The sequence below is a fragment of the Saccopteryx leptura genome, chromosome 3, assembly GCF_036850995.1.
Source record: "Saccopteryx leptura isolate mSacLep1 chromosome 3, mSacLep1_pri_phased_curated, whole genome shotgun sequence".
In the NCBI taxonomy this organism is placed as follows: domain Eukaryota; kingdom Metazoa; phylum Chordata; class Mammalia; order Chiroptera; family Emballonuridae; genus Saccopteryx; species Saccopteryx leptura.
The window spans coordinates 225,328,252-225,334,822 of record NC_089505.1 but is presented as its reverse complement, the minus strand read 5'-3'; positions in this window follow the sequence as shown (position 1 = coordinate 225,334,822).

The window sequence follows — 6,571 nt, the reverse complement described above, 5'->3', positions numbered from 1 at the left end:
CATGAAAAAAATCATACATCATGATCAAGTGGGATTTCTTCTGGGGAGGCAAGGCTGGTACAATATTTGCAAATCAATCAACGTGATTCATCACATAGACAAAAGGAAGGATAAAAACCACATGATAATATCAATAAATGCAGAAAAAGCATTTGATAAAATCCAGCACCCAATTATAATCAAACCTCTCAGCAAAGTGGGAATATAGGGAACATACTTCAACATGATAAAGGCCATCTATGACAAACCATAGCCAACATCATACTCAATGGGCAAAAAATTTAAAAAATCCCCTTAAGAACAGGAACAAGGAGAGACCTGAAGATCGCAGCGGAGTAGGCAGATGCACAGACTCCCAGCTCACACCACCGAACTGGATTACAAACTAATTTATGAACAATCAGTGTAAAAAACCAACTCTGGACTACAAGAACAGCTCTCAAAAACCAAGAAGCAAAAAAGAAGCCACAACAAACCTGGTAGGGAGCGCCTGAATCTCCCCTTCTTACAGGAACGGGGGGGGGAGGGGTTTGAGGCTGAGAGCCCAGAAGGGCTCTCAATCCAAGAAAAAGAGCAGAAAATACTGCTCACAGCCACTTGCCTGGTGACCAGGGAACAAGGTATGTTGAAAGGGCCAGCTTGTCTTCCAAAAAGAAAGGGGAGAGAGAGAGACAGACCGTGAGGGGCAGAGGAATGCAGGAGACGACCTCAGAAGCTGACTCATCCAGTGCTGGAGGCGGCCATAGCTGGGGGTGGGGCTGACCCTTCCACAAAACATAACACTAAAGTACTTCTGGGTCACAGATCTCCAGACATCTCTCCAGCTCCAATCAGCACAACAAGACACAGCTGAAAACAAGAAGTGGGAAGGAGGGGCAGTATCTCAGGTCTCCATTGAGATCTGAGATACACCTCGCCCTACTGAAGCTGGGAAAACACCCTGTCCCCAGAAAGAGTAACTAGAAGAGGAGGCCTTCAGAGTCTCAGGTTACACCCACCGCATTCCTGGATACAATTTCAAATAAGCCCCCTGCTGAGATCAGTAAACAAGACTATCACCTGTTAAGAAAACAAAAAAATCAAGACTTCAAAGCAGCCCAAATCCGAAAGTGGATTACAAATAATAGCTGATACCAACCCAAGAAGACCTAGAAATAACACAACTGAAAACTGGAGGCAGACAACACCAAGCCTAGACTCAACCAGCTCTACAAACAAAACACCCAAACACACAGACATAATGAGAAGACAGAGAAATGTAATCCAAATGAAACCACAAGAGAAACATCGAGGAAATGAACTGAGTGATATGGAAATAACCAAACTTCCGGATGCAGAGTTCAAAATAATGATTGTAAAGATGCTTAGGAATCTTAGAACAACAATGGATGGTCATTACGAACACCTAAATAAAGAAATAGTAAGTATAAAAATGATATGAAAATATTAAAAAAGACCAGTCGGAGATGACAAATATATATACAATATCAGAAATGAAGACCACAATGGAAGGAATTAAAAACAGGATGGATGGAGCTGAGGATCAAATCAGCGAGTTGGAGGACAAGTGGAATGAAGGCATGAAAGCAGAGAAGAAAAAAGAAGAGAGACTCAAAAAGTCTGAGGAAACTCTTAGAGAACTCTGACAACATGAAGAGAAATAACATCCGCATTATAGGGGTTCCTGAAGAAGAAGAGAAAGAACAAGGGACAGAGACTTTGTTCAATCATATCATAGCTGAAAAGTTACCTAAATTAATGCAGGAGAAACTCTCACAAGTTCAAGAAGCACAGAGAACTTCATTAGAGAGAAACCCAAAGAAACCTACACCAAGACATATCATAATTAAAATACCAAAACTAAGCAATAAAGAGAAAATATTAAAAGCTGCTAGAGAAAAAAAGGCTATCACCTACAAAGGAGCCCCCATAAGGATGACATCAGACTTCTCAACAGAAACACTAGAGGCCAGAAGGGAATGGCAAGAAATATTCAAAGTAATGCAGAACAAAAACCTACAACCAAGACTACTTTATCCAGCAAGGCTATCATTTAAAATTGAAGGAGAAATAAAAAGCTTCCAAGACAAAAAAAACCTCAAGGAATTTATTACAACCAAACCAATGCTGCAGGAAATGTTAAGGGGCCTGTTGTAAACAGATCAAAGAGGGAAAAGAATATAGCAAAAGAGGAATAAAGCTTTAAAGAACAAAATGGCAACAAACAACTACATATCAATAATAACCTTAAATGTAAATGGATTAAATGATCCAATCAAAAGACATAGGGTAGCTGCATGGATAAGAAAATGGGACCCGTACATACGCTGTCTACAAGAGACACACCTTAAAACAAAAGATGCACATAGATTGAAGGTAAAAAGGATGGGAAAAAAACCAGTTCATGCAAATGTAAATGAAAAAAAAGCTGGGTAGCTATACTTATATCAGACTAATGGACTTTAAAACAAATTCTATAGTAAGAGATAAAGAAGGTCACTACATATTGATAAAGGGAGCAATCCAACGGGAAGATATAACTATTATAAATATCTATGCACCTAATATAGGAGCATCTAAATATATAAAGCAGACTTTGATGGCTATAAAGGGCGAGATCACCAGCAATACTATAATAGTAGGGGATTTCAATACCCCACTAACATTACTAGATAGATCCTCAAGAAAGAAAATTAACAAAGAAATACAGGACTTAAAGGACACACTAGATCAACTCGATTTAATAGATATCTTTAGAACCTTTCACCCTAAAGCAGCAGACTATACATTTTTTTCAAGTGCTCATGGTACATTCTCTAGAATAGACCACATGTTAGGGCACAAAAGTGGTCTCAACAAATTTAAGAAGATTGAAATCATATCAAGCATCTTCTCTGATCACAATAGCATGTAACTAGAAATCAACCACAACAGAAAAACTCAAAAATTCTCAAACACATGGAAACTAAAAGCAGGTTGTTAAATAACAAATGGATTAGAATGAGATCAAAGAAGAAATAAAAAAATTCCTAGAAACAAATGATAATGAGCATACAACAACTCAAAATTTATGGAACACAGCAAAAGCAGTGCTGAGAGGGAAGTTCATAGCACTACAGGCACACTTAAAGAAGCTAGAAAAAGCTCAAATAAACAACTTAATCCTGCATCTAAAAGAACAAGAAAAAGAACAGCAAGTAAAGCCCAAATGTAGCAGAAGGAAGGAAATAATAAAGATCAGAGAAGAAATAAATGACACAGAGGCTAAAGAAACAATACAGAGGATCAATGAAACTAGGAGCTGGTTCTTTGAAAAGGTAAACAAGATCGATGAACCTTTAACTAGACTCACCAAGAAAAAAAGAGAGAGAACTCAAATGAATAAAATTAGAAATGAGAGTGGAGAAATAACAACCGACACAACAGAAATACAAAATATTGTAAGAACCTGACCAGGCGGTTGCGCAGTGAATAGTGTCGGACTGGGATGCGGAAGATCCAGGTTCGAGACCCCGAGGTCGCCAGCTTGAGCGCAGGCTCATCTGGCTTGAGCAAAAAGCTCACCAGTTTGAGCCCAAGGTCGCTGGCTCAAGCAAGGGGTTACTCGGTCTGCTGAAGGCCCGTGGTCAAGGCACATATGAGAAAGCAATCAATGAACAACTAAGGTATCGCAACGAAAAACTGATGATTGATGCTTCTCATCTCTCTCTGTTCCTGTCTGTCTGTCCCTATCTATCCCTCTCTCTGACTCTCTCTCTGTATCTGTAAAAGAATATATATATATATATAGTAAGAAAATACTATGAAGAACTGTATGCCAAAAAACTAGACAACCTAGATGAAATGGACAAATTCCTTGAAACATACAATCTTCCAAAAATCAATCTGGAAGAATCAGAAAACCTAAACAGACCGATTACACTAAATGAGATTGAAACAGTTATCAAAAAACTCGCAAAAAATAAAAGTCCTGGGCCTGATGGCTTCACAAGTGAATTCTACCAAATATTCAAAGAACTAACTCCTATCCTTCTCAAGCTATTTCAAAAAATTCAAGAGGAAGGAAGACTTCCAAGCTCCTTTTATGAGGCGAGTATAATTCTGATTCCAAAGCAGGCAAAGACAACACAAAGAAATAAAATTACAGGCCAATATCCCTGAAGAATTTAGATGCTAAAATCCTCAACAAAATATTAGCAAACTGGATCCAATAATATATGGAAAAAATTATGCAGCATGATCAAGTGGTGTTTATTCTGGGAGGCAAGGCTGGTACAATATTCGCAAATCAATCAATGTGATTCATCAAAAGGAAGGAGAAAAACCACATGATAATTTTAATAGATGCAGAAAAAGCATTTGATAAAATCCAGCACCCACTCATGATCAAAACTCTCAACAAAGTAGGAATACAGGGAACATACCTCAACATGATAAAAACCATCTATGACTAACCCACAGCCAACATCATACTCAATGGGCAAAAATTAAAAGCAATACCCTTAAGATCAGGAACAAGGCAGGGGTGCTCCCTTTCACCACTTTTATTCAACATAGTCCTGGAAGTCCTAGCCACAGTAATCAGACAAGAAGAAGAAATAAAAGGCATTCAAGTTGGAAAAGAAGAAGTAAAAATATCATTATTTGCAGATGATATGATATTGTATATAGAAAATCCTAATGTCTCAGTCAAAAAACTACTGGACCGGATAAGTGAATTCAGCAAAGTGGCAGGATATAAAATTAATACTCAGAAATCAGAGGCATTTTTATACACCAACAATAAACTGTCAGAAAGAGAAATTAAGGAAACAATCCCCTTCACTATTACAACCAAAAAAATAAAGTACCTAGGAGCAAATTTAACCAAGGACACTAAAGACTTGTCCTCAGAAAATTATGAAACATTGATAAAAGAAATCAGGGAAGATATAAACAAGTGGAAGCATATACTGTGCTCATGAATAGGAAGAATAAACATCATTAAAATATCTATATTACTCAAAGCAATTTATAAATTCAATGCAATACCAATGACATACTTTAAAGATATAGATCACATATTCCAAAAATTTATATGGAACCAAAAAAGAACATGAATAGCCTCAGCAATCTTAAAAAAGAAGAATAAAGTGGGAGGTATCACACTTCCTGATATCAAGTTATAATACAAGTCCAGTGTACTCAAAACAGCCTGGTACTGGCATAAGATCAATGGAACAGAACAGAGAACCCAGAAATAAACCCACAGCTCTATGGACAACTGATATTTGACAAAGGAGGTAAGGGCATACAATGGAGTAAAGACAACCTCTTTAATAAATGGTGTTGGGAAAATTAGACAGCTACCTCCAAAAAAATGAAACTAGACCACCCACTTACACCATTCACAAAAATAAACTCAAAATGAATAAAAGACTTAAATGTGCCCTGGCCGGTTGGCTCAGCGGTAGAGCGTCGGCCTAGTGTGCGGAGGACCCGGGTTCGATTCCCGGCCAGGGCACACAGGAGAAGCGCCCATTTGCTTCTCCACCCCTCCGCCGTGCTTTCCTCTCTGTCTCTCTCTTCCCCTCCTGCAGCCGAGGCTCCATTGGAGCAAAGATGGCCCGGGCGCTGGGGATGGCTCTGTGGCCTCTGCCTCAGGCGCTAGAGTGGCTCTGGTCGCAACATGGCGACCCCAGGGATGGGCAGAGCACCACCCCCTGGTGGGCAGAGCGTCGCCCCATGGTGGGCGTGCTGGGTGGATCCCGGTCGGGCGCATGCGGGAGTCTGTCTGACTGTCTCTCCCTGTTTCCAGCTTCAGAAAAATGAAAAATGAAAAAAAAAACAAAAAAAACATAAGACTTAAATGTAAGCCGTGAAACCATAAGCATCTTAGAAGAAAACATAGGCAGTAAGCTCTCCAACATCTCTCACAGCGATATATTTGCTGATTTATCTCCACGGGTAAGTGAAATAAAAGACAGGATAAACAAATAAGACTATATCAAACTAAAAAGTTTTTGCACAGCCAAAGACAACAAGAACAGAATAAAAAAACAAACTACACAATGGGAGAACATATTTTACAATATGTCTGATAAGGGGTTAATAACCAAAATTTATAAAGAATTTGTAAATCTCAATACCAGGAAGACAACCAATCCAATCAAAACATGGGCAAAAGAACTGAATAGACACTTCTCCAAAGAGGACATACAGATGGCCAATAGGCATATGAAAAAATGCTCAACATCACTAATCATTAGAGAAATGCAAATTAAAACCACAATGAGATATCACCTCACACCAGTCAGAATGGCACTCATCAACAAAACAACACAGAATAAGTGCTGATGAGGATGTGGAGAAAAGGGAACATTCCTGCACTGCTGGTGGGAATGCAGACTGGTGCAGCCTCTGTGGAAAACAGTATGTAGATTCCTCAAAAAATTAAAAATCAAACTGCCCTTTGACCCAGCTATCCCACTTTTAGGAATATACCCTAAGAACACCATAGAACTGTTCCAAAAAGAGAAATGCATCCCCATGTTTTTGGCAGCATTGTTCATAATAGCGAAGATCTGGAAAC